The sequence below is a fragment of the Balaenoptera acutorostrata genome, chromosome 17 (assembly GCF_949987535.1).
Source record: "Balaenoptera acutorostrata chromosome 17, mBalAcu1.1, whole genome shotgun sequence".
NCBI classification, from domain to species: Eukaryota; Metazoa; Chordata; class Mammalia; order Artiodactyla; family Balaenopteridae; genus Balaenoptera; species Balaenoptera acutorostrata.
Window position 1 is genome coordinate 28402058 of NC_080080.1, and position 12573 is coordinate 28414630.

The 12573-nt window shown below is 36.0% G+C and overlaps 1 protein-coding gene across 2 annotated transcripts in view; it reads left to right on the top strand.

Annotated features, from left to right (window-relative positions):
* Positions 1 to 12573, top strand: part of NUDCD1 (NudC domain containing 1) — an 86423-nt gene that overhangs the window by 17516 nt on the left and 56334 nt on the right. The window lies entirely within an intron of this gene.

Here is a 12573-nt window from a genome sequence, read left to right on the forward strand (position 1 = left end):
GCATACAGGTCTTTTGTCTCCCTAGGTAGGTTTATTCCTAGGCATTTTATTCTTTTTGTTGCAATGGTAAATAGGAGTGATTTCTTAATTTCTCTTTCAGATTTTTCATCATTAGTGTATAGGAATGCAAGAGATTTCTGTGCATTAATTTTGTATCCTGCAACTTTACCAAATTCATTGATTAGCTCTAGTAGTTTTCTGATGGCATCTTTAGGATTCTCTATATATAGTATCATGTCATCTGCAAAGAGTGACAGTTTTACTTCTTCTTTTCCAATTTTATTCCTTTTATTTCTTTTTCTTCTCTGATTGCCATGGCTAGGACTTCCAAAACTATGTTGAATAATAGTGGTGAGAGTGGACATCCTTGTCTTGTTCCTGATCTTAGAGGAAATGCTTTCAGTTTTTCACCATTGAGAATGATGTTTGCTGTGGGTTTGTCGTATATGGCCTTTATTATGTTGAGGTAGGTTCCCTCTATGCCCACTTTCTGGAGAGTTTTTATCATAAATGGGTATTGAATTTTGTCAGAAGCTTTTTCTGCATCTATTGAGATGATCATATGGTTTTTCTTCTTCAATTTGTTGATATGGTGTATCACATTGATTGATTTGCGTATATTGAAGAATCCTTGCATCCCTGGGATAAATCCCACTTGATCATGGTGTATGATCCTTTTAATGTGTTGTTAGATTCTGTTTGCTAGTCTTTTGTTGAGGATTTTTGCATCTATATTCATCAGTGATATTAGTCTGTAAGTTTCTTTTTTTGTAGTATCTTTGTCTGGTTTTGGTATCAGGGTGATGGTGGCCTCATAGAATGAGTTTGGGAGTGTTCCTTCCTCTGCAGTTTTTGGGAAGAGTTTTAGAAGGATGGGTGTTAGCTCTTCTCTAAATGTCTGATAGAATTCACCTATGAAGCCATCTGGTCCTGGACTTTTGTTTGTTGGAAGATTTTTAATCACAGTTTCAACTTCATTACTTGTGATTGGTCTGTTCATATTTTCTGTTTCTTCTTGGTTCAGTCTTGGAAGCTTATATCTTTCTCAGAATCTGTCCATTTCTTCCAGGTTGTCCATTTTATTGGCATAGAGTTGCTTGTAGTAGTCTCTTAGGATGCTTTGTATTTCTGCAGTGTCTGTTGTAACTTCTCCTTTTTCATTTCTAATCTTATTGATTTGAGTCCTCTCCCTCTTTTTCTTGATGAGTCTGGCTAATGGTTTATCAATTTTGTTTATCTTCTCAAAGAACCAGCTTTTAGTTTTATTGATCTTTGCTATTGTGTTCTTTGTTTCTATTTCATTTATTTCTGCTCTGATCTTTATGATTTCTTTCCTTCTGCTAACTTTGGGTTTTGTTTGTTCTTCTTTCTCTAGTTCCTTTAGGTGTAAGGTTAGATTGTTTATCTGAGATTTTTCTTGTTTCTTGAGGTAGGCTTGTATGGGTATAAACTTCCCTCTTAGAACTGGTTTTGCTGCATCCCACAGGTTTTGGATCATCGTGTTTTCATTGTCATTTGTCTCTAGGTATTTTTTGATTTCCTCTTTGATTTCTTCAGTCATCTCTTGGTTATTTAGTAACGTATTGTTTAGCCTCCATGTCTATGTGTTTTTTACCTTTTTTTCCCTGTAATTCATTTCTAATCTCATAGCATTGTGGTCAGAAAAGATGCTTGATATGATTTCAATTTTCTTAAATTTACTGAGGCTTGATTTGTGACCCAAGATGTGATCTATCCTGGAGAATGTTCCGTGCGCACTTGAGAAGGAAGTGTAATCTGCTGTTTTTGGATGGAATGTCCTATAAATATCAGTTAAATCTATGTGGTCTATTGTGTCATTTAAAGCTTCTGTTTCCTTATTTATTTTCATTTTGGATGATCTGTCCATTGGTGTAAGTGAGGTGTTAAAGTCCCCCACTATTCTTGTGTTACTGTCGATTTCCTCTTTTATAGCTGTTAGCAGTTGCCTTATGTATTGAGGTGCTCCTATGTTGGGTGCATATATATTTATAATTGTTACATCTTCTTCTTGGATTGATCCCTTGATTATTATGTAGTGTCCTTCCTTGTCTCTTGTAACATTCTTTATTTTAAAGTCTATTTTATCTGATATGAGTATTGGTACTCCAGCTTTCTTTTGATTTCCATTTGCATGGAATATCTTTTTCCATCCCCTCCCTTTCAGTCTGTATGTGTCCCTAGGTCTGAAGTGGGTCTCTTGTAGACAGCATATATATGGGTCTTTTTTTTTTAATCCATTCAGCAAGCCTGTGTCTTTTGGTTGGAGCATTTAATCCATTCACATTTAAGTTAATTATCGATATGTATGTTCCTCTGACCATTTTCTTAATTGTTTTGGGTTTGTTTTTGTAGGTCCTTTTCTTCTCTTGTGTTTCCCACTTAGAGAAGTTCCTTTAGCATTTGTTGTAGAGCTGGTTTGGTGGTGCTGAATTCTCTTAGGTTTTGCTTGTCTGTAAAGCTTTTGATTTCTCCATCGAATCTGAATGAGATCCTTGCCAGGTAGAGTAATCTTGGTTGTAGGTTCTTCCCTTTCATCACTTTAAGTATATCATGCCACTCCCTTCTGGCTTGTAGTGTTTCTGCTGAGAAATCAGCTGTTAACCTTATGGGAGTTCCCTTGTATGTTATTTGTCGTTTTTCACTTGCTGCTTTCAATAATTTTTCTTTGTCTTTAATTTTTGCCAATTTGATTACTATGTGTCTCAGCGTGTTTCTCCTTGGGTTTATCCTGTATGGGACTCACTGCGCTTCCTAGACTTGGGTGGCTATTTCCTTTCCCATGTTAGGGAAGTTTTCGACTATAATCTCTTCATATATTTTCTCTGGTCCTTTCTCTCTCTCTTCTCCTTCTGGGTCCCCTATAATGTGAATGTTGTTGCGTTTAATGTTGTCCCAGAGGTCTCTTAGGCTGTCCTCATTTCTTTTCATTCTTTTTTCTTTGTTCTGTTCCGCAGCAGTGAATTCCACCCTTCTGTCTTCCAGGTCACTTATCCGTTCTTCTGCCTCAGTTATTCTGCTATTGATTCCTTCTAGTGTAGTTTTCATTTCAGTTATTGTATTGTTCATCTCTGTTTGTTTGTTCTTTAATTCTTCTAGGTCTTCGTTAAACATTTCTTGCATGTTCTCGATCTTTGCCTCCATTCCTTTTCCGAGGTCCTGGATCATCTTTACTATCATTATTCTGAATTCTTTTTCTTGAAGGTTGCCTATTGCCACTTCATTTAGTTGTTTTCCTGGGGTTTTATCTTGTTCCTTCATCTGGTGCATAGCCCTCTGCCTTTTCATCTTGTCCATCTTCCTGTGAATGTGGTTTTTGTTCCACAGGCTGCAGGATTATAGTTCTTCTTGCTTCTGCTGTCTGCCCTCTGGTGGGTGAGGCTATCTCAAAATAATTTTATTTGATAGCTTACTTGACATGAATCAGAGCAAAGACTAATATGTCTCTGATTCCTTTTCCTGTCCTATTGTCTAGCTTCTGTGGACACCTTAGAATAATTTGTTATAGTTCCTTATTTGGTTTAGTCTCCCTTTGCCTGTCTATTGATTCATTAAAGACACTATATACACATACACTATATACACTATATACTGGATAGTGTATGCACACAGCCAGATGCCCTATAGACATACATGTGTGCTATATTTCCCATACATAATCATACACATCCATACTCTGCATATGCATAGTTAGCATTTTATTGTGTCTTTTAAATTTAAGGGCTTTTACTTTTTTTTTAAGATTCTGTTATGTTTTGTTTAGAAAGACAGATCTAAAATCTGGATATTCTTTAAGAATATTGACTTATGGAGCCTAACTCAGTCACGTAGTCTAATTTAATACTATTCATTCAACATTCAAAATGTTTGTTGAATACCTGCTCTATGTTATGCATTATTGTAGGCACTGGGAATGCTGCAGTATACAAAGTAAAGTCTCTTCCAGTTTGTTAATTTACAGTAGAATATGAACAGCTTCCTTCCCTCTCTTCCCCAATTTGAACTTGACATTGAAATAACAACCTCTTTTGTATGTTTGTACATGTTCAAAGCAATGTACACCTTCCTAAATATAGTGTACATTTAAATTTGTTTAGTTTCCTGTTAAAATTTGAAAGTTTTTTTTTTTTTTCCTCTTAGAAAGCAATAAGGAAACCATAATTTAGAATGCATGACTTCTGGGAATGGTTCTACAAGGTGAATTCTTTCCTAGTTCTCAGTTGTCATTCTCATCCATGAATTCTTTTAGCACTTCATATGTATTCTCTTTTTAGCAATTGGATTACAAAGTCCTTTAATTATTTAGTCGAAAGGACATAATACACACTCTAAAAATAGTTTATTAGATCCTCTATCGAAAAGACCTACTGTACACCTATATATACCTTTTTTATTTTTTTCCCCAACTGTTAAGTGACAACTGTATGTTTGAGTGAGAATCCCCTGACCTGAATGTTAGTTTTTGTAAGTTATATCTCCTGGGCTGGCAGGTGTCCTCAGAGAGGAGTCCTCTGGTTTCTTGTCTGAGACGTATTAAGCCCTGATTGTGGCTTTCTGGGATCCAAAGGAAAGAAAAGAGTTTGTAGTCTTATCTTTTAATATGTGGGGATTTGCTGATTCCTCTGTTTTCTTTCAGTGGTGTCCTTTACCCCTGTACTTAGCTAGGCCTGATGGCCAGAGTCAGTCTAGTTAAAACTTTTATTAGAGAAATCTCCAGTTTTGGGCTAGAGTGGGTAGTTTTTTTTGTTGGGGAGAATTGGCTTTTTTTTTTTTTTTTTTTACCCAAGAACATGGTATATCCTTTCATTTATTTAGATCTTTTATGTCCTTAAGTAAGATTTTTATAGTTTTCCCTTAATCTTACGCTTATTAAGTTTATTCTTGAATATTTTATGGTTTCTGCCTCTCATTAATAGAATATAGTTTTTTCTGTTTTCTTTCCTAGATGCTTATTGATAAAGACTATTTGTTAGATAAGCAGTCACCTTATTTGACAATTCAGTAATTTTTACATACTCCCATTTAGGTTTTCAAAGTACATAGACAGTTCCATCCTTAGCAAAAGGAAATAGTTTTATCTCTCCTTTTCCAGTATTTATGAAAGTAGAAATAACATTCCTGTGTCATTTCATTTTTGTCTTATTGATGTAGATAGAACCTCTGAGACAATGTTGAATAATAATGTGGACTGCAAGTATCCCTGTTTAGCTTTTGATTTTAATTGTAATGGCTTTTAAATTTACTTAAGAGAATACTTATTGTCAGTTTTAGATAAATAGCTTTTATTGTTCTAAAGTTGCTTCTTTGAGATTCTGTTTCTATTTAATGTTTTTTTTATGCCTGCTGAATTTTATTGCATGCCTTTTCAGAACCCACCTATTGTTAATGATTGTGTGCCTTTTATTAATTTATCAGTGTAGTGAATTAAATTGATACATTGTAGTTTTAAAATTCCTTGGGGCTTCCCTGGTGGCGCAGTGGTTGAGAGTATGCCTGCCAATGCAGGGGACATGGGTTTGAGCCCTGGTCTGGTAAGATCCCACATGCCGTGGAGCAACTAAGCCCGTGAGCCACAATTACTGAGCCTGCACATCTGGAGCCTGTGCTCCACAAAGAGAGAGGCCACGATAGTGAGAGGCCTGCACACCGCGATGAAGAGTGGCCCCCCACTTGCTACAACTAGAGAAAGCCCTCGCACAGAAACAAAGACCCAACACAGCCATAAATAAAAAAAAAAATAAACAAACAAACAAAAAGAATCCCCCATTCTTTAAAAAAAAAAAAAGATTTCTGCTATAATTCCTATGTCACTAAAATGCATTAAAAAATAATAAAATTGGGCTTCCCTGGTGGCGCAGTGGTTGAGAATCTGCCTGCTAATGCAGGAGACACGGGTTCGAGCCCTGGTCTGGGAAGATCCCACATGCCACGGAGCAGCTGGGCCCGTGAGCCACAGCTGCTGAGCCTGCGCGTCTGGAGCCTGTGCCCCGCAACGGGAGGGGCCGCGATAGTGAAAGGCCCGCGCACCGCGATGAAGAGCGGTCCCCGCACCGCGATGAAGAGTGGCCCCCACTTGCCGCAACTAGAGAAAGCCCTCGCACGAACCGAAGACCCAGCACAGCCAAAAATAAATAAATAAATAAATAAATAAATAAATAAATAAATAATAATAATAAAATTAAAAAAATAAAATAAAATAACATTCCTTAATTTTATAATTCCTTAAGTTCCTGGAATAAATTATTTTTGGTTAGAGTGTGTTATTCTTTTGATACATTATTGGTTTCTATTTGCTGTCATTTGTAATATTTGTATTTGTTTTCACAAGTTATATTGGTTTTTTATTTTGATTTTGTTGATATCTGTCAGGTTTTGATTAAAGTTTTGCTGGCTTCCTTGAATTGGAGAGCTTTCTGGAACTGGAATAGTTTCAGATTGGAATAATCTGTTATTATTTTTCTGATCAGCAACAAAGGAAATTGACTTGCTCTTTGAACTGTGTTGGGGGCAGGTGGAGAGTATTGGCTGCTAGATACTCATTGACTTTTTTTAAAGCAGAAAACAGTTCTAATACACATTTTATTGTCTGATTTTTTTTTTTTTTTGAGTCAAAGGCACATGTGCACAAATCCCAGAGAGGTTCTTTTCTTGTGGCTGATTTACAAAAATGACCATCGATGTTAATCTGGACCAAACACTACTGTGGTCAAGATGAAGGCTATAGGGCCCAAGAAAGGAAATCCGCAAGTTGCTTGACCGTTAGATTTTATCAGGAGCCAGCAGGTGGCAGCAGTTCAACACACAGGTTTATAAAGGCATTATACTTCTAAGTCAGTCTAACTTGTGGTTTACAATTGTTAATTTTAGAGAAATGTCAATTGGGAGGAAGTACAGTTAGGAAGTAGAAAATTCCTTAGGAAATAAAAGAAAATTGTGTTTTAAAATATGGTTCTTTATTATTTTGTCATTTTATTATGATATTAGGGCTTATTTTAAAGTAATGTGTTCTGTTTCTTAATATTTAGGGGATTAATTCTGTCCTAATTTATTTTTCCGTTTATCTGAAAAACTGTTTTTGCTACTAAAGAAGAGCGTCATCTTGTGGTGCCTCTTTAAATTGCATGTAAAGATCGAGAGGAGAGTTCCTGGATTCCATTTGAAGCATGCATTTGTGAGGTTGCTTGTTAGTCCAGCTCAGTTGTATGCCAGTATGTTCTTATCTAGACCTGAATCTAGCTTATTTTCTACAGCTGAATTTATTAATAGGGAGCCAGTAATTTACCTGGTTAAAGAAAAACGAGTGGAGTAAGTTCTTGGAACTGTGTGTGCTTAATGCATTATTGAAAGCTGTGGTACATAAAGACGTTACTCAGTCAAATTGCAATTAATTTAAAACACCTTTCCATAAAGCTTTAGCAAAAAAAAAAAAAAAAAAAAAGGGTGGGAGCAGAAGAAGGGAAAAGGAAGACTTTTTTTTCTTCCGAATAAAGTTAATAGTTATTAGTGATAAGAGCCTTTCTCCAGAAAAAGATCACTCCCTTTTAAAAGGGCAAATTTTTAAATGTCAATGTCTAATAATACTAGTAAATGGCATCCTTATTTAATTTAGCTTGACCAGTTTTTTAAACTTGAGTAGTGTTTTCTGTAAATGTACATGTATTAGAAAAATGCTTTGTTAGTTCAGAGCTTGTCTCCTTGTAGCTGTAACTAAGAGATCCCCAAATGGTTTTGAGATGTTTTCATAAATATGTACAGTTTATGAAAACAGTACTTATTTACTGTTGAGTGTCATTTATATACAATATGTGGACATTGAGATTTTTGTATTATGTTTTGTTGACTCAGGAATCTAATTAAAATAGTGCGTAATATATTAGCCTGAAAGAAAAACTGAATATGGTAGTTTCGTTCATATTAGGGTTTTTTTTTTTGGCGGGGTGGGAAGTTATTCTGTAAGTTGCATTGAGTTCTGGGGTATCATTTGTTTAGAAAAACTTGAGAAGTGTTTTCTTCTCAAGAAAGTGTGGAATACAGGAAAGACCAACTTTTGGAGTGTGGTCAACCAAGATTTGAATATTGGCCCTGCCATTTTCTAGCAGTGGAATTCCAGGCAAATTATTTAATCTTTTTGAACAGAGTTCTTTATCTTCTTAAAGTGGGATAATAATTTCAACTTCATAAGGTTTGGAAATAATTAAATGAGATGGCAGAAAGTCAAAGCACTTATTTAATACAATACTGTACATTGTAGTCATTCAATAAGTGCTCCATTTATCAATGAAATTTTAATTCTTTTGCAATTCACCTGTGAAATGTTAGAATGATTTTCAACAGCTTTGAACATAGTTACGTTAATTTTTTTTTGACTGGAGGAAGAAAATGATTGGGTGGGACCAGGACATTATAGATGCTAATTACATAAAGCTTTCTTATTAGGACACTGTAAAACTGTTATTGAAGGTTATTCAGAAATAATTTAGTACTCTAATTTACACAAGAAAATATTTTATTGGTACAGTCCATTTAAAATTAAAATGTACTCTTTGAGAATTAGGTTTCAAAAATCAGGAACATTTAGGTTCTTTCACATAAACTATCATATGACTGAGATTACTGTATGTTTTCTTTTGCATTTTAATTTAATTAATTGGCTTCACATTTATAAACTTGAATATCTTAATCATTCTACTAGATATTGCACTCATTTATCTGATAATTAGATGCCTAGCAATCTCAGTTATGTGGAACCTTGTATTTAAAAGAAGATGGCTTAAAACCACCTTTATAATTTATAGTGGCTTCCTAATAATGCTTCCCTAGATTAGACATAGTGAAGAGCATGTAGTGGAGGAGACCACTAGAAACTTTTACTTTGAAACAACTATTCTGAGGAAGAAGTTCCATTTTATTTTATCTTATTCACATCCTTTAATTATGTATAACACACGTAAATTACTCAATATGAAAAAAAAAAAAGTCAAGCAATGTATTTGAAGCAGTAATGGAAAGTTCTTCTTTACCCCCAATCTCCCTTACCACCAGTTGCACTTTGATCTCATTTTCCTAATAGTAAACACTATTAACAGAATAGCACGTGTCTGTCTACAGCTTACTCTGTGCTGTCACATCACAATGTTTGTTTCAACATACATGGATTTATACATATTCTGCATCTTTTTTCCCAGTTATTATCTTGGTGATCTTTTTGATGTATTGTAAATCTACTTCAGTATATTTAACAGTTATTTGGTATTCCAAAGGATGATTATTCCACAGTTAACCATTCCTCTGCCAGTGCTCTCCAGACAAAGATGCCAGGTACACATCTATAGTTGAACACATTGGATTCATTACTTTTTGCAGCAGAGGAGAATGCATACCATGCGGAACCATAGGGTATCTCAGAAGATGTTAGAAAGGACTTATTGTAGGATTGAGCTTATATTAGATGATTTTGGGGGAGGATTTAAGAAACTGGGGCTTTGCTCTGGATTGGATACTGTTAGGAAACTGGATAATTCCATGATGGATATCTTAATAAGTCTTATCCAGAAGGAGGGAAGAAGACTGGGCCAAGGCTCAAGCTGTGGTTAGTAATATTGACATGGATTAGGGTCCTGTTTGTAGCTTTGACAATGTTCCTGTTTTATCTGTGTTCAGATGCTATTACAGGGTGATGCTGTTTTTGTCTTGTTCTGTTACGGTGACAGAGGTCACACAGTGGCCTTGTCTGATGATGATGTTCTGTGGAATTGTTTATGTTCATCAGGAGAACATAGCTGTTAGTGTCACCAGCTCATAGCAAAACCAAGGCCTAGCTGATACTACCAGGCTAGCACTGGGATGTCAAGGGCTGCTATTTTCTTACTTACTGTTGATAAACAGCTAGGTTGTATCTTAGTTTTTATTGACACAGTTTATCATTTTCATTGTTAAAATAAACATTCTCGTTATATGGATCTTAGTGTACATGTGCAAGTATTCTTATAAATTCCCAGAAGTGGAATTACATTAAATGGTATATAATGCATCATAAAATTTGATTTATAATCATTGCTGAAAGCCTCTACTTATTTCTATTCCCACCAGCAGGGCACCTTAGCCAAGAATAGACATTAACAGTCTGAAATTTTTTTTTTTTCTGGCTAATAGAGATATCTTATTATTTTAATCATATTTTTTTTTACTAGTGAGTTTGAGCATTTTGCTCGTTTTTTTTAAACCATAGTTTTCCTGTTCGTATTCTTTTCCCATTAAAATATTTTTAATAACCTTGTCTTTCTTGTTGAGTTTTAAGGGTACTTTGTATGTTATAGATATTAGTACTGCTTTATATTTGTGGCAAGTATTTCTCTCCCTACCTCCTACATGTCTTTTATTTACATAGGAAGGCTTTCTCCACCTTGAGATTATTAAAACATTATTAATCTTCTAACACAGTTATTTTACTTTTCCCTTAAGACATTTATTTTATTAATCTATCTGGAGTAAGGAATATTTTTGTGTAATTTTTTTCCTAAAGATCCCTAGTGTTCCACTATCATTTGTTGACTAGTCCATTTCCTTCACAATAATTGGAAATACCGCATCATGTTCTAAATGCCTACGTAGACATCAGCCTGCAGTAAAATTTCTCTTACTTGCCTTCACTTAACTAACTGGATTAACTGATATTCTCTATTCTCTTTGAATAACATACTGACTGAAGACCACGGTAAGCTTAATGTTTATTGCCAGTAGGCTACTCAGTACTATGCTGTTACAATTCTGTTTCTGTTAGTTGAGCTTTATATCACTAATACCCAGATTTTGTCATTCTAAAAACTTTATGCCAGCTGTGTTTGTTGTTGCATTTTCATTATTTAATGCAATATTATGTAAATCAGTAAAATATGAGTACAAAAAGAAGGAAAGTTGCTGTTTTAAAGAAAATTGCATGCTTTAGAAAGAAACAGTGGGTCACTAAAAAACTTGAGGCTAATAAGGACACAGTTTACTTAAATTTTTTTAATACGTACATATATTGATCTAAACAGTTCTAGGAGCAGGGAATGATATACATGAGTCAAGGATTATTTTTGTACTGCAGGAAAACCTGCTAACTAAAAACTAAAACAACAATAAAAAGTTGAGGGCTTCCCTGGTGGCGCAGTGGTTAAGAATCTGCCTGCCAATGCAGGGGACACGGGTTCGAGCCCTGGTGCGGGAAGATCCCACATGCTGCAGAGCAACTAAGCTCGTGCACCACAACTATTGAGCCTGCGCTCTAGAACCTGAGAGCCACAACTACTGAAGCCTGTGCACCTAGAGCCGGTGCTCCACAACAAGAGAAGCCACCGCAATAAAAAGTGGCTCCCGGGCTTCCCTGGTGGCGCGGTGGTTGAGAATCTGCCTGCTAATGCAGGGGACACGGGTTCGAGCCCTGGTCTGGGAAGATCCCACATGCCGCGGAGCGGCTGGGCCCGTGAGCCACAACTACTGAGCCTGCGCGTCTGGAGCCTGTGCCCCGCAACGGGAGGGGCCGCGACGGTGAAAGGCCCGCGCATCGCGATGAAGAGCGGTCCCCGCACCGCGATGAAGAGTGGCCCCCACTTGCCGTAACCAGAGAAAGCCCTCGCACGAACCGAAGACCCAACACAGCCAAAAATAAATAAATAAATAAATAAAGTAGCTATAAAATTAAAAAAAAAAAAAAAAAAAAAAAAAAAGTGGCTCCCGCTCACCGCAGCTAGAGAAAGCCTGTGCGCAGCAACGAAGACCCAACGCAGCCAAAAATAAAATGAGTCAAATGAATAAATTTTAAAAAAATTAATTGAATTGAATACAGTTTGGTGTATGAGAGGAAGTTTATTTTCTCAGTTGTAGCCCTTTTTATATGTTTTCTTGTAAAACATTTTAATGATGTGTAATCCATATCTTATAACTTTATATTGTAAGGACATATATACAATAAAAATGTGTCAACAAAAACCCAAGTTGTTATTTAGCATAATACAGCATTTTCATACCACAGGAATGTCCATGTAGGGGTTTAGAATATGATGCAGTATTTCCAATTAGTTAAAAATACTGATCATTAATTTTAAACTTGAGAAGAATGAAGACTAGATTACTGCATTGTATTCATTATCTGCCATATTGCTATGTAACAACTTACTTCAGAGCTTAGTGACTTGAAACAAATGTTTGTCATCTCACAGTTTCAGTGAGAAATCAGAGTGGCTTAGCTGGGTGGTTCTGTTCCAGGGTTTCTCAACAGAATGTAGCCAAGGTGTCAGCCAAGACTGCAGTGATCTGAAGGCTTTACTAGGGCTAAAGTGTACACTCCCGAAATGATTCACTCACAGGGTGCTGGTTTTTGTCAGGAGCCCTCACTTCCTCCTCATGTGTGTCTGCCATGTGCACTCCAAGAGAAAGCAAGATAGAAGATGTAAAGTCTTTTATGACCGAGTCCGAGAAGTCACATACCGTCACTTTTATTTCTTAGAAGTGAGTCAGTGGGACAGCTCACACTGAAAGACAGGGGAATTAGGCACCTACTCTTGAAGAGGAGCG